The sequence below is a fragment of the Euprymna scolopes genome, chromosome 25, assembly GCF_053919585.1.
Source record: "Euprymna scolopes isolate OS-2025 chromosome 25, ASM5391958v1, whole genome shotgun sequence".
NCBI lineage: Eukaryota > Metazoa > Mollusca > Cephalopoda > Sepiida > Sepiolidae > Euprymna > Euprymna scolopes.
In genome coordinates, this window is record NC_136506.1 from 82434360 (window position 1) to 82455856 (window position 21497).

Sequence of the window (21497 nt, forward strand, 5' to 3'; positions counted from 1 at the left end):
TGTCTGAGCGATTGAGCGATTTAAAAATCAGCGTAGTTTTTTTTCTTACTTGCTTATTCCGAAAAATCAAAAAAAAAAAAAAAAAAAGAAAGAAAGAAATGGAGTCCAGCGTGCTTTAAAATGGCATTTTCAACCACAATATTCTCTACCCAATAGAAATAGCGTTTTGGCGTTCAACCCTGATTCATTCGAAATGCGTTAGTTGACGAATCACTAAGGCCAGCATACAAGGTCTGCTGGTTAGAGTGACTTCTTATATATAGCAGAGTCGCGGATTTTACTGGTTTTATTGGGTGGGGGCTACCTTTAGGTATTATCATTTTGAGTATCAGATTTTAGATTTTCTAATAGGTTTTCATTTACAACCAGATGTACGACAGAAAACCATACTAATTAAACTTATCAGGGGAGATAATGCGTAGACTGTTTTTTAGTTGTCTTTCTTTTTTGTTGGGGAATGTTAAACAATTATTATTGGCCCACAAGGAGCATTTACACAGCTCATAAAGGATCTCTCCTTGAGAACAGCCTGTGGTGTTCTCTGGAAGCTGAGTGACAACAAGTCTCCCCAGTTTCCCAGTACTCTCCACCTCTTAAGATAATATTTGCAAATGAATTAACATTACCACAACAGTCGCTTACCATCGATTTCTCACTAGCAGCGGCCATTAGTGTCCACTGGAATTTGAGTGGCAATAAGTCTCCCCAAGGTCCCAGTTCTCTTCGCACTTATCGGTTAGTTCTCTCTCCTCGGTCTTTCCATCTTCATTGGCACTTCTCGCCTATTTTGCATCATTTTTTCGCGGGAGGGGGGCGGTGATTGGGTAATGGGAGACGATTGGGAAGGGTATGGGGAAGAATATGGAGAACTTATAGATATGTATCTTCAATGTTCAATATTCTTGGTTCCATGTAACGCTTCTTAATACTTTGTCTCTTTTGTGTCTTTGCAGCAGTTCGTCTGGTCCAAACGTGTGGCTCATGTGTATTAGTCCCCGTATTCAAGAGTTTTCCATTAATATTTCAGCTGTTTTCATTATAGTTATCAGTCGTATCTTTCCACTCATTCCTCTGATTCCAATTTCTCCCATCTTTCTCCAAAGTTTTTACTATCATAGGTACTATCTTGATGTTTTTATCATCTATATCCCTTTCAGTTCTGTACCATTTCTCATTCTCTTTGATATTTATCCTGTGATCAGCTGGAACAGCAGTCAACGGTTTGGAAGGACTTTTCTTTCTTGTTAATTCTTATGGCATCCGGTCTTCTTGCTTGGATGGGTTTATCTGTATGTCCATGTCTCATAGAATTTTGTGATTCTCGTTTTCAGTTACTGTTGCTGGCTTATGTTTCTACCATTTGTCTGCACGTTCGAGATGCAGTTGTTTGCACAATTACCAGTGTACCCCTCTTCCCACTTGGTCGTGCATGTTCTTATATTCCTTTTGTGCTAGTTTGCTACATTCACTTACTATATGGTTTATCGTTTCGTATTATTATTATTATTATTATTATTATTATTATTATTATTATTATTGGCTCACATGGAGCTTTCACACAAGTCAGGAAACGATCTGATTGGAGACCTGTGGTGTTCTCTGGAAGCTGAGTGATAACAAGTCTCCCCAGACGTCCAGCTCTTTTCTCCTCTTTCGATAGCATTTACAAATAAATTTGCATCATCGCAACAGCCGCTTACCATTGATTTCTCGCTGGCGGTGGCCATTGGTTTATACTGGAATTTGAGTGGCACTAAGCATCCCCAAGATCCCATTTCTCTTTACACTTGTCCAGCGGAGGTCTGGCCAGTGCTCCTTCCTCGGTCTTTCTATCCTCCTTGCCCCTTCTCGGCTCTTTGGTATCACTTTTTTTGGGGGGGGCGGTGGTGAAATAATGGAGAGATGCATGATGGGGAGTGTAGAACATGTAGATCTGCAGCTTCGGTGTTCTTCATTCCCTGTAACGCTTCTTCGTTATATTGCCTTATTGTGTTATTCTTCACATTCTATTTCAGCCGTTTTGCTTATCGTTAGGCGTTGTATTTTTGCAGCCATTCCTCAGATTCCAATTTCTGCCATTCTTTTGTCCAGGTTTTTCGGGATTGTTCCTAGTGCTCCTACTATTACCGGTACTATTTTGATTTTCTTCATCATCCAAATCCCTTATTATTATTATTATTATTATTATTATTATTATTATTATTATTATTATTATTATTATTCACTTATTAGGAGTGTTTTTATAGCTCTCTTTGATAAAGACCTGTGGTGTTCCCTAAAGTCTGAGGGACAACAAGTCTCCTCAGATGTCCAGTACTCTCTACCTCTTTTGATAACATATGCAAATTAATTTGCCTTATAGCAATGGCCGTTTACCATTGATATCTCGTTGGTTGTAACCATTGATCTCCATTAAAATTTGAGTGGCAACAAGCCTCCTCAAGGGTCCTATACATTTTCGCACTTAACACAGTGGAGGTCTGGTTAGTGCTTTCTCTTTTTCGATCTTTCCATCCTCTTTGGTTCTCCTCGATTATTTAGTGTGTTATAAGCTGATACCGCCACCTTTTTTTTGGGGGGGGCATTGCTTATTATTATACTGTTTTAGTTTTCTTAGTTCGATTATTATTATTATTATTATTATTATTATTATTATTATTATTATTATTATTACTGGCGCTATATAACAATTCACTCATTAGGAGTTTTCACACAGGACATTATTAAAGAGCTCTCTTTGAAGAAAACAACCTGTGGTGTTCCCTAAAGTCTGAGGGAAAACAAGTCTCCTCAGATGTCCGGTACTCTCTACCTCTTTCGATAACATATGCAAATTAATTTGCCTTATAGCAATATTCGTTTACTATTGATTTCGCGTTGGTTGCGACCAATGATCTCCATTGGAATTTGAGTGGCAACAAGCCTTCTCAAGAGTCCTATTCATTTTCGCACTTAACCAGTGGAGGGCTAGTTAGTGCTTTCTCGTTTTCAGTCTTTCCATCCTCCTTGACTCTCCTCGTTTATTTGGTGTTGTATCAGTAGATACAGCCGCTTTTTTTTTGGGGGGGGGAGGCGTTGATTACTCTTATACTGTTTCAGCTTTCTTGGCTCGATTATTATTATTATTATTATTATTATTATTATTATTATTATTATTATTATTATTATCCACTCATTAGGAGTTTTCACACAGGCCATTATTAAAGAGCTCATATGCAAATTAATTTGCCTTATAGCAATATCCGTTCACCATTAATTTCTCGTTGGTTGTGACCAATGATCTTCATTGGAATTTGAGTGGCAACAAGCCTTCTCAAGGGTCCTATTCATTTTCGCACTCAACCCGTGGTTCGATTATTATTATTATTATTATTATTATTATTATTATTATTATTATTGTTGTTGTTTTGGGTGTTATTATTTTATTAAAATGCAAAGAAAAAGAAGAGGGATTTTTGTGTAGCATGGGTCGATTATAGAAAGGCTTACGCATGATTCTTCACTCCTGGATGCGTGAAACACTATCGATGATGAAGGTTGCTGGGAATATGATAGGGCTTTTGGAGACAAGTATGGCTCAATGGAAAATGGTCCTGACATCGGACGGAGAGGTGTTTAGGGAGGTTGACAAAAGATGTAGAATATTCCAAGGAGATTCGTTATCTCTATTTCTTTTTGTAATGGTAATGATGTCACTAAGCATCCTCTTAAAGGGGAAGAGGCTGGGGTATAGCTTTGGAGTTGATGGCAGACGCCTCGACCATCTACTCTTTATGGATTATTTGAAGATATTTGGTAGGAATAAGAAGGAAATGGAGAAACTGGTAGAGCTTGTAGGGACATACTTAGAAGACATCGGGATGGAATTTGGGATTAGTGAGTGTGCGGTGTGGTGATAAAAAGGGAAGTAAAAGAGCATTCAAATGGAATGGTGTTGTCAAATGGAGAAGTTATGAAAGAAATAGAATAAACAGGATGTAAGTATTTAGGAGTACTGAAAATCATTTCCAGAGGACTTCCTTCAATCCCGCCTCCAAGCCCGGCTCTTCAGGGAGACCTTGGTAAATGAAATCAGAATTATTATTATTATTATTATTATTATTATTATTATTATTATTATTATTATTATTGCCATCGTCGTTGTTGTTGGTATTATTATTATTATTATTATTATTATTATTATTATTATTACTATTATTATTATTATTATTATTATTATTATTATTATTATTATTATTATTATTATTATTATTAATGATATTGTTTTAATAAATGTTTTTGTCTTACATTATGATATTGCAAATAATGGAAAGTGACACAGACGAAAAATTATCAAAGTAAATAAATAAAATAAAAAATGGCGACCAAAAACCAAAAAGAAAACAGTTAAAACAATTTGGCGGTCATTTTGCCTTGAAAGGACCCATAATACAACTTGATTTGATTTGAGACGAGGAATAATTTACTACGAACAAAACGATTGAATTAATCGTACAGAACGATCTCAATTGAATAAAACACGCATATGAATAAAGATATCTGTAAGAGAATAAAGGCACATCTATAAATCTAAAACGAGGGAATTGTCTATCTGGCTGTCATCTTCATGAAATCCGTTGGAATTGCCTTCCTGTTCTCAGTTTCCCACACATAAACATGCAGAAATTTCAATGTAATATGAACAAACGTCATGCTGCATACCTCTCACCACTTAGAATATGCCCTATAAATCTGACTCCTTATTACAATAATGCCTTTACTCTAACAGAGTGCGGACGCGCACATGGCAGCTGTATGCAAATGATTGAACTGTGTGCGTAGTGATGTCACGGCAAGGAAGAAGGAAAAAGAATATAAAAAGAAGATCGTGTTAACAGACCGGGGATCACGTCAGAGAAGGGAGCGGTATTCGAAAGAGATTCGAGAATCACGTCAGAGAAGGACAGAGGTAGACGTGTTACGAACAGTGGCCGAGTGCAATAAGAAAGACCTGCAAACAAATGTCTGTAAATAATAGTTGGTTGTTTCACTAACGGAAAAAGTGAGTCGAGTTATTCGATTTTCACGTTCCTTGTGACGGAGTCTACAACATGTTGAGCCCTACATGTGAACCACGCAACGTGTGTAAACGTGTGTAACGTTACATAACGTCTCAGTGAGAAGAAAGGGAGAGATGAAAAAGAAACAAACCAAAATTTTATGTTCATCAATATATATATATATATATATATATATATATATATATATATATATATATGTATATGTATGTGGGTGTGTGTGTGTATTTGTGTATATAGTGGCGCAAAAAAACTTGTATTTTTTTCAAAAACCGCCAAGTTAAGCTAAATTGAATGTAACTGTTTAAACAACCTATACCTCATTTGATTCGCCTTTTTTTTCTCTATAATTTTACCTGTTCATATTTGACTTTTAATTGACTTTTAATCATATATAGAAAGACATATAAAAACATTTCCATGTGCTAAAACGTTTCCATCTCACATTCTACGCAATTATGCAGAATGTAGAGAATATGCATCAATAGAATTAAGCGTAATAGCTGAAAGAAACCAATCATCTAATCATAAAACATAAAAATGCATAATTAATTAAGTAACGTTCGTTTTTCAAAGGAATATGAACATTTTTTACATAGGAATGACCACATATTAATGCTCAGAGGCCACTCGAGGATTAGAGTTAAAGAGTGTACAGGAGTCAATTGGACAATATAGTAATCGATAGTAATGGAAACTCGGTAAATTTTTTAACTTTAAGTGGAACAGCTCATCAAAAACTTGTTTACGTTGGACTTGAAGACAACCATATTGTAGTCAGCTGGAAAGCAGGAAAACGGAAGGCAATTCCACAGTCGTGCAGTTCTAAGAAAGAAGCTTTGTTCATGGAATCTACGTTTAGGTTTAGGCAAAGATAAAGAGTGGAGGGGGAATTATTGATAGTGTTTTATGCTAGACAAGTGTTTCTGGTGAAAGTTTGGCGAGGGGGGATCATAGATTGACGATCAGTCGAACACTTGCCATGAAAATAATGATAAAGCAAAGACAAACTTGCAACATCTCTTCTCTGAGAAAGAGGTTGCAGGGAAGAGAAAAGGACATCTCCTACGAGGTTACGAAGTCTATTTTGAACTCTATCAAGGCAGGATAAGTCCTAATTAACCTTCATGTAATCGCTCGCATATCCATGACTGAGTATAAAAAAATGTTTAAACAGAAAAAATAAGTAGTCTTTTAATATCAATATCTCAATATCAGAGCGAGGGAAAAACCTTAACTTTATATATATATAATAGTTCCTGATTTCAAAAGGCGAAAAATTAAAAGGTAAATATTTGTACCTATATTTTTTATATATATATCTGTATATCTATGTATATGTATATATGTGTCATTTTTTCATATATATGCATGTATATATTTGTGTATGTATGTATGTATGTATAATATTGTACTTAAACCAAATTTATATTTTACTCTATTTCTTTTCTATCTCTAACCCATATTAATTTTCTTATCAATTTTAAATCCAGACCTTTATTTTAATTTTTTCCAGATACATCTGCCTTACTTTTAATGCTAGGTTTATTTATGGTGTCTTTTAAATTTAATAAAAACCCTTCACAATTTGCTGATGAGGAAACCTTGTTTATTAAAAAACTATATGTAATAATTATTGTCCGTAACTTGATGTCTACCACAATAAAAACACTGTTTTCGATTTTGTTGTTGTTCCTTCTTATGAAACGGATTTTTAATTTAATTATAATTTGATTTTTAAATTTTAAATTATCAATCACATTACTAAATATATACATATATATATATATATATATAAATATATATATATATATAGAGAGAGAGAGATAGATAGATAGATAGATAGATAGATAGATAGATATAAGTGATGAGATGATTATTTAGTGAGTTGAATTTATTTCTAACCAAAATTACTTGGATAACTGTCATGTCACAGTGGTTCGGAAAACCTATCAATAAAGGTCGAATGCTGTTACACATTTTGCGTCCTTGACAGCAAACAGCCAGCTGTTTGTTTTCTGGTCTTCTCATTCGTATTCGACTGATGAAACATGTCTGCCATCTGTTCTTCGTCGGAGCTCATACAAATCTGAAGATTACTTTCCACGCTGTATGCGAACAACAAATGCCTCTCGTATCTTTCGACAGTCGACAATCATATCGATCGGGCCGTTCGACGCATTGATTGTTTAGCGAAAAACCAAAGATCACGTCTTCATTATATATAGATACTCGATCAAGTACGCGTGTATGGCGGGCCTCCTAATTTTTCTTAAGTTTTCCACTCAAGCAGAATACGACCCCCCTTTTTTTGGTCGGCATATTCCGAGCACGTTACGTAAACCGCAGGAAGATGCCGAAATGACTCTGAGCAACTGACAATTGGTAAACAGTGTTAATTAGTTTATTGATAAACAAGAACACTTACTTTAAAAAATAGTATTATACCGAATTGCTTTTTAGATGAATACTTTCATAGCTTTATATATATATGATGATTGCAACGTCTTGTCAGGCGAGTGCCACTCCCTCAGACATTTAAAATCCATGAGTCCAAATGTCTGAGGGAGTATCTATACAAAGATGATGTTACAGAGTCTTAGCTTTGTACGACAGCTAAGTCTCTCTCTCGGTTCAAAATGTTGAGATCCAGCAACAAGCAAGAGCAAGATAGTCAGCAACAAATTAAACTGCAGACCAGCTTAATGCGGGTCCTGGTTTTCTGCTTTATGGTCGGATGACCTCATAGTCGGGTCACCGGCGACTAAACTGGTTCCCCCACCAGACTTGTTTGGTGAGGAGGGTGGCTAGTCTCCCTGAACGATTAAAAACAAGACCTTCCAAAGGGCGAATGAACTTTTTTTCTGGGTCACCGGCCAACTAGCACCGTGTATATTTGTGTGTGTGTGTGTATATGTGTATTGGGGTGGAGAGGGCTCCTGTAAGCCGTGGTGAAGGCAACCTCTGTAGGAGAAGTAAATCTCTGATTAAAAAAAACCATAAATATATATATATATATATATATATATATATATATATATATATATATATATATATACTTGCAGAAGTACCCGTCGTTGACTGGGTTCAAAAACAGCCTACAGAAAATGGACTGTGATTGATGAAAGTATGATAAGTTATGAAAAGGAGGGGGTTGTAAAGAGATAGGTTTTGATACTTCAAAATTTTACCCTAAGCTAAATATGATGAAAGTAAAGATAATTTTCGCGAAAATATATATTTTATATCAACTTTGTTTCCATTCGTAGCCAAGGGTGACCAACAAAATTGTTTCCTTACAAAGAGAAAATGTTTTATGTATAATAATATAAATATACAAGAAATAAATGTTACCATATTCAATAAAAGTTACTTTTATGGTAGAAAAGTTCATTGGTTTGTATTTTTAAGTAGTTTGTAAAAAATATTTCTTTTAATTCACGAACCCGTTTAAAAAAGTCCAGATGGCAGCGACTTTGTAATGGAGAGCCCCGTTTTCAATTTGAAGGAGGAGCACCTGAGCATTCTGTGTTAACAATTTAAGAAAGTTACGTCAACGTAAGGAATATTTATAAACATATTTCAATATTTTCCGTTATTTCGTGCTTGATGAATATTCGATTATGGCATGTGTAGTTCATATAAAAATTCATTTAAGTAGTTATCGCCTAAAATTTCGTTTTAATTTCGGTTCGCTGAAATTATTTCAAGTAAAGAGCATTAAAACCTATTTCAAAACAAAAAGAAACTGAACTTTCATTGACTATGGAAAAATTTATTTCTTATATAGCTATTTTTTCGGGTAGTCGTTTGTTGACTTTTCTGCTAAACACTCTTACTAAATAATATTAACGAAATATCGAAAAACAAAAAAACAAAAACAAAACAGTTTTGAAAAATTATGAAGCTTTACTTACTTTAGTAAAATAATCCGAAACAGCAAAATGGGATATTAAAAAAATAAATATGTAATTACTTTAGTTTTTTACAGCAAATAATCTATATAAATATGAATAAGAAGAAAATAGCGCCCTTTTCAAGCAAAACAGCTTCGTTTCAGTTTTACAGTATTGGACGGTGTAGTATTGCGCCGTCATATTCAGGGTTGTACTATTGTAATGTAAAGAATACGTAGGAAGGGTTGTAATCAACTGAATTCCTTCTAGTACACTGACAAAAAAAGCTTAAACAGATATATAAATGAAATAAAAAGGTTATGTAAATATTTTTAAAAAAGACACGTAATCATGTGAGCAGGAATTTTTCCTTCTTTTGACACGATAACAAGTAACGTTCTTATTTTTTTATTATTTATCCATTTATCTATTTTCGAAAGAGTACCACGTGCAAGTGGAGAAGGGAAAAACAGAGTTATGCAAAATTTGTGTCGAGAATTGTCTAAAGTTCCGACTTTTTTTGGGAGGGGCTTTCACTTTAATAAGAACGTGAATTTATGAAGTGATTTTATTCGACATCAATATGATTCAACTAAAAAAAATAAATAAAAGCTAACGTGAATTAAGATTAAAGTTCAGGTGTTATTGTGGACCCTCACCCCTTTTAAAAAACCTTGTTAAACTTTGTGACATATTTACATTCTATGGAGGTCAGGCGCGAACGAGCACCCAATAATTTTATTATACCATATTTCTTCAAACTGAAGCATAATTATCAAAGTATACTTCCGCAAATAGATATGAAAAGTCTTTGATAAAGTTTGTGCAATATTTCCATGGAGTACAGGCGCGAACGCAGATCGCACAATTTTATTATACCATCCCTATTAAAGTTGAAACATACTTATCAAAGTATTCTTATGTACATCTATATAAAAACCCTTGTAAACGTTTTTTTTTTTCATTTTTTATTTACATAATTTGGAGGCTGGTCGCGAAAGCAGATCCCACAATTCTTATGAACCATCGTTCTGCCAGATCAAACATACCCATTCCTGATCCTCGATACATCTATCATTATATGTAATCAGTTTTTTAAAATAGTCAACGATATAGGAGCCTATTCGTGACAACACACACACACACACACACACACAGACGTTCAGCTTTATATATATATATATACACATATGGTGGCCCACTTAAAAGTAGCTCAGAAAATATATATCTATGTATATATATGTATATATATATACATACATATATGTATATATATATATATATATATATATATATATATATACTTATGCACACACATATATATATAAACATAAAGGACCCCTACTTCCTCTAGGTGCGCATCTATTAAGTCTACATCTAATATATAAATAGCATTATGTCTGTCTGTCTGTCTCCATATTTTCAAACTCTATCCGTTCCAAAACTAAAAGTCACAGAGCGGCACTAGATGCCTCAAATGATGTGATTTTTTATTGTTTTGTGGGTTAAAATTATTTTTAAGCGGTCAAAAAATGAGTAAAAATTGAAAAAAAAAATCGTTAAACATATTTGTACATTCATCTTGGTTTATTTTATTTTTAATTTTTAATCGCTTTGTATGCGTGTCACGTTGGTATAGCTGTAACCTCGCTAGGTTTTAATCCTACAGGTTGGCTTTTGATTTCGATTCTAGCTGATGGCACCCGCATACCTTTTTTTACTTTTGAAATCACGACCCTATATTAACATATGCGAAATCTGGACTAATTAAAATATCATATTTAATCGTATTTTACGACTGGTAGTATATATATATATATATATATATATATATATATATATATAAAGTTAACGAAATATTTCAAAAAACGCTTTTACAAAAGTTAATAACATATTTAATGTCCGAAAAGGTAACACAATAATAATAATAATGATAATATATATATATATATATATATATATATATATATATATATATATATATATAGTCACCACATACAGTACTGTTTCGCTGTTTCACAGCTCATCAGTGTGGCTAGACAAGCAACTATCTCAAGCCAGGATCGAAACCCGATCGAGTCAGCGCTTCTAACCGTTGCGCTATACGGCTGCTGCTATGCGGGCAGTGAATTAACAAGGTTTTGACATTGCTCAGATACCTAAGCTCAATTTGTTTACGCAAAGAGCATCGCTTTATACGCTAATGGTAATTTGTATATCACTTCCCAATATGCTTAACCTAAGATAGGGAGTATTATAGCCATCCACATACAGTACTGTTTCGCTGTTTCACAACTCATCAGTGCGGCTAGACAAGCAACTACCTCAAACCAGGATCGAAACCCGATCGAGTCAGCGCTTCTAATCGTTGCGCTATATAGCTGCTGATATGCGGGCAGTAAATTAACAATGTTTTGACATTGTCCAAATACCTAAGCTCAATTGCTATAGCTAATTGCTAAGATATATATATATATATATATATATATAAATATATATATATATATATATATATTCATTCTTATTAAAATTTAGTTACAAAGTTACGTTCTCTGGAGATTGAAAGTTCAATCTTCAGTGTGGGCGTCTCTCAAAATACAATTGCGAATAACTTAGGACTTAGACATGGCTGACGGAACGAGAACATGCCACCCGTGAATTAAATAAAGAGTTCCGTTAAAAATTCTTCGTAGATTCCCGAGTTGGGAACAATACACACGAAGAAGTTCGGAGGTTACTTCGACGGAAACGTTGTGAAAATGATATTCAAATTAAGGACAAGAAGAATCGAAATAATACCATTTTTTTAAATTTATCTTTATTAGAATTCAAATAAGATTGACAATTTACTTAATTTTATATGGTAGAATATGAAATAAAATTGAGACTTTGAATGTTCTATTACTGAAAATCAAACAGTCGCAAATTTTGGTGCGTTTTATGTTGAATGTTAATCCATCGTTATGACGAGGACCATCTGATTATCCTGAAGGAATAATAGATGACCCCGCGCTGAATAGTGGAGCAAGAGTTGAGCAAAATCTAACCACCCGCTACTGAGTCGGTATTGCTTGATTCCCGTGGAAAGAAGTCCAGGACGACTAGAAACAATGACGAGAAAAGCACATACAGCACTTGATATTCCTAAATGGTCACCCATTTTAGTACTTATCAGGCTCAACGTTGCTTAACTTCGGTGATCTAAGGGGGAACCGGTGTGTCAACGTGATTATGCCGTATATTAATGCGTTTTAATGAAATATCGTAAACACTCTCGTTTAGCGAATCGAAACAACAACAACAACAACAACAACAACAACAACAACGCAAAAAAGAAAAAGAACAATTCAGTTTTGGCGGGAAAATTCCTCGCGGCGATGAGACTTGTAATAGTAGATTTTTTTAGGAGATTAATTTATATCAATAGTAAGATCTTGCTCCACCATTAAATTATTTTAATAATGGCTGGAAAAAAAATGGTAATTAATTTTTTTAAATTTCATTTTTCTTTTCTTTTTATATATCGCCTTTCTCTTTCTTTGTTTGTAATTCATACATTTTTTTTTCATTGGTATTGGAAATTATTTATGTTCTTATCATTTAAAACATCCGCAACGTTCGTTTTCAAATGAATATCCGAATGTTGAAAGCGTTAATGGCGACACGATCTCTTCATGTCTGTGATGATAAATATGTCAAAAACTTTCCCCAATCTTTATCTATGCCTAAATCAAAACGTAGATTCCATGAACAAAGCTTCTTTCTTAGAACTGCACGCCTGTGGAACTCTGTTCCATCTGCCTGCTTTCCTCCTGACTACAACTTGGATGTCTTCAAGTCCAACGTAAACAAATTCCTGATGAACCGCCCCCTTAAGTAGACACTTTATTAAATATCCACACTAACGTACTGTACTTACAATAACCCTTATCCCTGAGTGGCTTCCGGGCCTTGATAAGTGGTGATCACCTTGTAAAAAAAAAAAGTTATCACGTGATATAATGTGATGTATTTGAACTAAGGTGCGAGTTGATTGGCTGCGCTTGATAACCGACGACCAGAAATTAGTCTACTAACGAAGTAGATTCATACTCAAATTACTATAAAAATAAAAATTAATATTAAAAAAAAACAAGTTAGGACTATTGAAAAAAATGTTCATTAAGCTTATACTTGTTCGAGTTTAAAAGCTATTTTTAAAAGATCATGTAAAAAAAAAATTAATTTTTTTGCGGAAGTAGAGCTACTTTGAAGTAGGGGTAAAAGGTTTTTGAAAAGAGATGTCGATTTGCAATAAAGTTCTTCGGTGGAGGGCCATTATCTTGCAATATTTTTAGTACAATGTCAGGCTACGATCACAAATATTTGGACGATTATATTTATAGCCAGGGGTGATATGAACGGGCCAATCAGGTACCAAAATCTCTTTATAAAATATACTAAACCAATTTGATTTTTTTCAGTCATAGCTTTTCGACTCAAAAAGAGAACTATGGTCTACGGATCTTGATTGAATTAATACTACTATTTTTTCCTGAAATTCTTTACAATCGAAAGGTTCGCTGACTGGATTGATGCTGCCAATTTTTGATTGGGACAAATAGACTTAATATTCACAACCGGACAATTTTATTTTCCATAATAGTAGTTATCTTTTGGTATCTCTCTTTGGATAAATTTTCTATTACAATAATGGTCTTCAACTAAAAATTTAAAGTTCATAGGAAGATATTAAAAAAAAGTGACATATGTTAAGAAAGAGGTAAAAAAATACGTGATTTTCTTTAGTACACAGTAATTGATTCAGTCTCATTTTCTTTTTACACAGTGGTCACCACTTATCAAGGCCCAGAAGCTACTCAGGGATAAGGGTGATTGCAAGTACATTACGTTAGTGTGGATATTTGATGAAGTGTTTACTTAAGGGGACGGTTCATTAGGAATTTGTTAACGTTGGACTTGAAGACATCCAAGTTGTAGTCAGGTGGGAAGCAGGCAGACGGAACAGAGTTCCACAGGCATGCAGTTCTAAGAAAGAAGCTTTGTTCATGGAATCCACGTTTTGATTTAGGCACAGATAAAGAGTGGGGGAAATTTTTCACAGTGGATTCAGCTAGACGGGTGTTTTTCGTGAAAGATTGGCGAGGGGAGACCAGAGATTGGAGTTCAGACGAGCACCTGCCATGGAAATAAAGATAAAACAAGGATAGGCTCGCAACGTCTCTTCTGTGGGAGAGAGGTTGCAGGGTAGAGGAAAGGGCATCCCCACTAAGCCACGAAGCCTATTTTGTACTCTGTCAAGGCAGGATAAGCTGTTTTAGCAGCTCCTGCCCAGATATGGCAACAGTATTCCATCATAAGTGATCTGACGTGTGTCACACGATTAAATACATCAGATGTGTAGAAGTTCAGTATTAATCAAGATGGATAATAAAACAAAATTACTTCTCAACACTATATTTCAACGTCCTACATTATAATAATCTTCAATACCCTTTTCTATTTATACAAAATGCTTTCATCAAACTATATCACATTATTAGTCTAGTCGCGATTAGAGTCGATTTCCACCAAACGATAACAGGAGACAAAAGCAATTTGATTTTTAATAATCTTTTTTCTTTTAGTAAATCTTAGCTGATTCAATCTCAACTTCTTCATAGCCATCTAATTTGTTTAACCCTGTTCTATATTATATTTCGAGGTAAGACCTCGTCATCAAATTACAGGTTTTTCAAATCTTCTGAAACTCCTGTGGTGGTAAGCGCTGGTGATATTGCTTTCCATTTCGTTCGTGCGTTATTTTCAGCCATGGCATATTTCCATTTTTATGCATTGTTTGTCTTTTATGCCCTTTCCCTTTACACATTACAGGCAATACTTCAAGTGAACTATATCATAAATAAGTACAAAATTATTTAGTATTCTTTTATCATATCCCAAGTTATTTTTCTTAAGTTTTATTTAATCCAATCATACATTTGTTCACATATTACTAAAACTGATAATCTTTTATTATTTTAATTATTCGGACTATCATCTTCATCTTGAATATTATTCTCACAACGTTTCGGCCAATGTAAACTCTAGTTTTCTTCAAACCGGTTTTATTGAATTCGGGAATCTTTATGTAAAACTCATGAATCTCTATAGAATTGTTGGTAATCTCGGCATTTTCCATAAATTCTATTATGACACGTGTTCTTCAGAATTGTCTGATCTATTTCCCGCTTTCTTTGTTACAGCTTGCTTGACACGTTGATCTAGTAGTCTCCATAAAGTCGCTGTTTTCATACATTATTGTAATACATTTTCCTATTCCAGTAGCTATTTTCCAATAACTACATACGTTTGGAATTCTCTTTCTGCTGTTTTCTTTCTATCTATAACCTTCGTCTTTTCGAGACTATAGCTAATAGGCATATCCTATTTTTGTAATAATAACTTTCAGTTCTTATTAGCTCCTTATATTAAGCGGCTTCATGCCTTGTTTGGAACGATTTCCATTAAAAAGTCTTATTGAATCCAATATTGCATTTGATTACATAATGCAAAAACTATCATTCGCATCTTGGGTGTTATTCTCACAACGTTTCATCCGATGTAACCTCTAATCCCTTTCGATATGTCTTATCAAACTCTGGAATCTTTATGTTAAACTCGGGAATCTGTGGGAGATGATAGTGACTAAGTGGTTAACGAGGCGGGCTGACGACTCTGGACCAAAGTATTGTAGGTTTGCAACAACAGATGCCATATACAAATTTAATACGTCTAGACTATTAGCTAGTATGTTATGTAACTTTCGACCACCGTTTTAGACACATTAGGTCGTTATAATAAAATGCTACATTGCACCCTAGGAGCAACACCATTACAATTGCGACATCTTTAGAGGAAGGAGTTCCTATTTTTCTCTCTCCAAATATTCATTTTCTGCATTAGGGTTGGAGGCCATGCACATTTTTTCTTTATTTTTCTTTTTTTGTATTTTCACAGTTTTTCTAGAGCGTTACCCCACCTGCTATTTTCACATTTATTTTAGCAATATTTTCTTCCCCACACGGGCTATCAACCAAGCTGTGTGAATTTCCATTATCAATAATATCAACGAAACAAAACGAATATCTCAGTCTATAAAGATTTCTGCTTTATTGCAAAGACACCAGAACCAATGGTTTTAGACTTTTTTTTAAAAATATATCTTCGTAAAAATTCCCTATTCATCCATTTCCTTTATTCGGGGGGCATATTCTCTTATACGTTAATTAACGCGCTTTTTAACATTATTTTCTATTGGTGAGGATCGCAATTATGACTTCAGAAAAGCAAGACAAAATTAGTTTAGTCTACGATAATGCGCTACATTATTATTGTTTCATTGGTTTTTGAGTGGGTGGAGTTCTTTCATCGATTCTGTTCGGGCTTTGTGCTATCTTTCCACTGGGCCACGCCAGTGCACGATTCTTACTTGTTAATAAATTAGTACAAATTTATTTAGCCATTTTTTTTTATCAAGTCAGAGTAATTTTAAAGTCAGAGTAATTTTTCCTAATCTTCTTTTATAGAATACTAGCATGGGTACCCGGCGTTGCCCGGGTGTAGAGAGGTGGTATAGTAATACTATTGAACAACTAACCACTAAGAGAGAGAGGTGGTATAGTAATACTATTGAGCAACTAAACAACTAAAATAATAGCGAGTGGCCTTGCGAGCGCAAAAACAACCACAATAGCCAGGCTCAAACCTGTAACGCAAAAGAAGAAAAGAAGAGGAAAAAAAGCAAACGCGTTATCTGTCTCGCACACAGCGCACTTGCTTTTTATATAATAGATTCAACAGAAAATTAACATCTATGTTGATGATACACCCGTTTTGATTTTGATTTTCACCCATCTCTCTTAGACTAGTGAAATATTCAGCCAATCGAGAAAGTGACATGTGTTCAGTTGTGCATTGGGATACGACATAGGTGTTTCGGTTAATCTTATTAAAACTCAACTCATGTCCCTCAGTCGTAAGCGTGTCCTTTCATTTTTAAGGTTCTCATGGATGGCTCTGATTTTGAGGAGAAATCGATTCATAATAATAAAATACATAATGCAAACACATTTTCCTGACTTCAAACGGCTCTGCCCCGAAGAACTGATTTTTTTTAAGGTTAAAAAATATAATCTGATTTTATTAAAATATTCCATTTCATGCGAACCTACTTTCGTGTATAAAAACCTCCATATGCACGTTTGAACTAAAGTTGATTAATATAACGCCACAAGAAAGGAAAATACAGTATTTAAAGCCCAAATAAAACCCCATCATCTCCTTGTGATGTTACCTCAATTAAGTAAATAAAGGGTTCCGTTCAAAATTCCGCGGAAAATTCCCGAGTTCGACAGAAGCATTCCCGAGTTCAACAAAATACACTCGAAGAAGGTCGGAGGTTACATCGACTGAAACGTTGTGAAAATTACGCTCAGATTGAGAACAGTAATCCGATGAACCAAGATACGCATACAGGTCTCTCTGTAAAATCTTCTTTTTTCAGTTTTTGTCGAAGTAAAGAAGAATATAATTCGAGAACACGTGACGTAGAAGGATACGTCGATTAGTAGCTATATAACGTCATAAAAACAGGAAAATACTGTATTCGAAGCCAAATAAGATTCCCTCAACAGGATTCTATATTGGCTTGTACGAGGAATTATACATCCTTTCCTGGTGATGTTGCCTCAATTAACGGATTAAGCTGGACACTCCACCAGACCAGATGAATTCTTATCTTGAAATAAGATAAGGTTTAGAGACAAAAAGAAAGATATACCATACAATTCTCATTGCATCCATATTACATTCTAAATAGAAACCCCCTACGCTGTACATTTTCTTATATCCATTTTTTTTTTGTAATTTTTTTTCAGTTGTTTCACAGTGATAAAGAATAATATTTAAGAACACCCGTCGAAGGCAGATATGTCGGTTAGTAGAAATATAACGCCACAGATATCGTCTGGAATGGATTCTTATCATATCCATTTATTGTAAGTCTAACGTAAACAAGTTCTTGATGAGCCGTTCCATATAAGTTAACAAATTTACCGAATTGATTATTGTATTGTCCAATTTCTACTGTACATTCTTTAACCTTATCCTCGAATGGTCTTGATAATGTTGTGATGCCTGTGTAAAAAAAAGAAAAACAGAAAGTAATTATTCTTGCAGTACTAGCCATTTTACTTTTTAGTCTGTGATGTCAGCAGGTAATGTGACTTTAATGAAACAGCCTTCAATTTACGTTGGCCACACTTGAATACATTCTCGTTTATTTATGTTTTTTTTTTGGTTTTGTTTTATTTTTATTTATTTATCGTTTTTATTTGTCTTTTTTTTTTCAAACCTTATCTTGCCTAAAGCTGAAATTCGTCCCCCCCATCATTATAGGCAAAATACTGTTTATTCCAAGTAAACTAGTGAAAAAAAAAAAAACCTATGCAAAGCAAATCCCAGAAGATTGAGAAACCTGCACTTATTTTTTCTTACAGCACCCCTGGATGTGCCTCATTGAATTGATGACAAAAGTTCATTCTAAATGGTGGTGACTATGTAGAAAAATAAATTCTCGAGCACAAAAGATCGCTCGTTTTAATGGTACCACTCCCGTCTTCGTAGCGTTTCAAATGTTTTAGTTAAAAAAAATGGAAGGCTTTACTTTTGCAAAGACCCTCGTTTATACACAGCCGCACTGATTAGGTAGCAAACCTTCTTTTATACAGGTTTCTATAAAAATAAATAAATAAAATAAAAAAAAACACTGGCAAGGGACTCTTTATACAGGGTGGTCGCTAAGAAAGCGGGGAATTTGTCAAACAACGATTTATTTTTACAAAGAATAATTTTTACAAAGTTTTTCAAAGACAAATGTTATATTATACTCATAGATACTCAAAATGTCGTCCGTGCAGTTCACTGCAGCGTCTTAACCTAGAAAACTAACAAAAGAACCAATAAAAAATAGCAATCACGCATTTTATTCATGATCTAAGCTGATCTTTAAATTTCCCACTTTTCTAGCGACCACCCTGTATTATTTTGATTATTTGAACTACTGCTATCATTTTGGATGTTATTCAAACAGTTTCAGCCAATATATGTATTTATTTGCAAATAAGCAAAATATGACACAAGGTCGGTTTTTATGTGGAGTGAATGGGGAGGGGAGAGGGGGGGAATGGAATACAGGGTTGCTCTTACATGGACCTCTAACCAATTGCCACAAGGGCAATGGTCTCAAAGTGCAGCGTCTGCCGGAACAGATACTACACTTTGATCTCAGCCAAAAGGCCGAGTAGAATAATTTAAGCCAATGTATTCTCAAAAAAAAATAAATAAAAAACTTACAAAGTATCTTAAAAAAAATTGTGATCGATATATATATATATATATATATATATATATATATATATATATATATACATATATATATATATATATAAACAATATAAATTGGTAATATAAAATATGTACATTTTTTAAAGAGATTCCGATTCATTTGTTAAATAAATAAATAAATAAATAAATTGAACTTGCGGTCGATAAGTTCAAGATATCTTAGGTGCTTGCAATATCTAAGTGTATTTTTATATTTTGCTACTTATGTCAGTGATAAAGAATACTATTTAAGAACACCCGTGTAGACAGATATGTCGGTCAGTAGCAATATAACGCCACAGATGTTGTCCAGAATGGTTTCAAACTCACCGTTAATTAAAAAAAAAAATACTTGATGCTAAAAATTCCGACTAAATGCCGTTCTTGTACAAATCCTTGAACTCAGATTTAAGCGTTCATCTTTGAACAGTTATCGTCGCCGCAAGACATGAACATGCTGCGTTTTTTTTGTTTTTTTTTTGAATTTAAAAAACTTTTTTATTTTATTCATTACTGCAGGTTATGGGCAACCATAACTCACTTCAAGCTGCTAATTGCTAAAACGTGGACTTTTTTTGTCTTCCAGTAGTCACATACCAGGGGCGATGTTTCTGACAAAGGGGGAAGAATTACAAATTTTCTAGATTGAAGGTTATCTTAAATGGACAGGACAGTGGTTCACAACCTTTTTTTTTATATGGCGACACACTGTTGTTTTTATTTTTTAAATTTTCACGGCACACCTGCCACAAAAGTTAAATATGTTCCCAAATTAAATATATTCACAAAGCCTTTTTTGCAATAACAATAATAATAATAATAATAATAATAATAATAATAATAATAATAATAATAATAATAAAATACATAATGCAAAATACTGAAAGGATAATTATGGCAGCGACAGACACTGAATTAAAAAAAACCCCAGAAAATAGAGAAACAAAGGAAAAAACAAGAAAAGAAAAATGGGAAGAGAAACAACTACACGGAAGATTCATAAAGACGACAAAATATGAGAATAAAGAAAACACTTGGGCATGGATGCGAAAAGGACATGTAAATCGAGAAAGTGAATGCCTTATAACTGCAGCACAAGATAACTCGATAAGAACCAACCACATCAAAGCAAAGATAAATAAAACACAAGAAAACAGAAAATGCAGACTCTGTGGACAAAGAGACGAAACGATAAACCATATAGTAAGTGAATGCAGCAAACTGGCCCAAAAGGAATACAAAAACAGGCACGACCAAGTGGAGAGGGCAGTACATTGAGAATTATGCAAACAACTGCATTTTGAACGTATAGACAAATGGTACAAGCATAAGCCCGCAACAGTACTCGAAAACGAAAACCACAAAATCCTTTGGGACATTGACATACAGACGGAAACCCCACCCAAGCAAGAAGACCAGCTGTCATAATAATTAACAGGAAAGAAAAATCCTGTCAAATCGTAGATTTTGCTGTCCCAGCTGATCACAGCGAGAAATCAATGGTGAGAGGCTGTTGCGATAACGCATATTTATTTGTAAATGCTATCGAAGGAGATGGAGAGTACTGGACGCCTGGGGAAACTGGTTATTACTCAGATTCCAGGGAACACCACAAGTTTTCAATCAGATCTTTGACCTGTGTGAAAGCTCCGTGTGAGCCAATAATAATAGAACGACAGCAACATAACAGAAATGTCGAATAGCTGAAAGACCTGGATGAAGAGCTTCAACATATCGAAGAAAGAACAGTGAATGAAATCAGCAATGAAACACTAAAGAAAGCCATAGGAAAAATAGCAAACTGGAGCACCAGGACACGACAGGACACATGCATTCTGGTTCAAAGAATTCACAGCACTACACGAAAGACTAGCCCAAAACATGAGAAAATGTATACAGGAAACAAACGTGTAAGATTGGATGACAAAAGGCAAAACCATTCTGATACAGAAGGACACAGAAAAAGGACTCATCCCCACCAACTATAGGCCCATCACGTGCTTACCCACTACGTGGAAAATATTAACAGCACAACTGAGGGAACAAATCTACCATTCTCTAAATAATCGTGGACTTCTCTCCGAGGAACAGAAAGGATGCCAGAAAGGAAAGAAAGCAA

At 34.3% G+C, this 21497-nt stretch overlaps 1 protein-coding gene and 1 pseudogene across 1 annotated transcript in view; one reads left to right on the top strand and one right to left on the bottom strand.

Moving 5' to 3' along the window:
• Positions 1-21497, top strand: part of LOC145247470 (tyrosine 3-monooxygenase-like) — a 650093-nt gene that overhangs the window by 65036 nt on the left and 563560 nt on the right. The gene's annotated exons all lie outside the window — the stretch shown is intronic.
• Positions 12077-12195, bottom strand: LOC145247579 (5S ribosomal RNA; annotated as a pseudogene).